This window comes from Otolemur garnettii, unplaced genomic scaffold (assembly GCF_000181295.1).
Source record: "Otolemur garnettii isolate 467f Iridium unplaced genomic scaffold, OtoGar3 scaffold00016, whole genome shotgun sequence".
In the NCBI taxonomy this organism is placed as follows: Eukaryota; Metazoa; Chordata; class Mammalia; order Primates; family Galagidae; genus Otolemur; species Otolemur garnettii.
In genome coordinates, this window is record NW_003852411.1 from 14,555,171 (window position 1) to 14,556,002 (window position 832).

Genomic DNA, 832 nt, shown 5'->3' on the forward strand with positions numbered 1-832 from the left:
GTGTATGGGGCCGGCGCCCTACTCACTGAGCCACAGGCACCGCCCCAAGAAGCTGATTTTAGCAAGCATCCTTGTGACACATTTTTTAGAATGTCTTCTCTGGGGTGAATACTCATTCTTTGAAGAATTACACTTTTGTAAATGGACAAAAGGCATCATACGGCACCCAGGCTGTGGTGGGTGGTGTGTGTGTGTGTGTGTAACGTGAAGTAACTATAAAGTGAAATTTATCTCAGTTTATGCTGAGGACAACTCCAAATAAATTCTAAAAATGTTAATGAGTCAGAGTGGCAATAATAGAGTCCTCCCAAGGGAGCATTCTAGTCTTGTTTGGTCTTCAGTGTTTTGGGAGGAGGTTAGTGAGCTTCTGCTTTTAGAAGTAACCTTAATCAAGTAAGAATGGACTACAGATAGTGGAGGATCCCTGAGGCCTGGTAGAGTGGCTGTTAGACGTCAGTTTATACACCTCCTCACATCTGACCTTTAGTCTTTTCCTCCCATCCATTTTTGGCTTAGTTTAGGAAGTCTTGTTTTTTAGAATCTTCCGTGAAGAATCTCACATTGTGATCTCCCTGTTTATGTTACAGATAATCACTGACTTTTGGTGATTCAATGAACTATTTTTTTGATTTTTAGAAACCATACGTCAAGCACCCATGTGACGATCTTGTTTCTCACTTTCAGTACAGCGTTCAGTAAATTACACAAGACAGTCAATACTTCATCATAAAATAGGCTTTCTGTTAGATGATTTTGCCCTGCTGGAGGCTAGGCTAAGCTATGGTGTTTAGTATTAAATGAACTTTCAACATTTTTATAAATATATTTTATA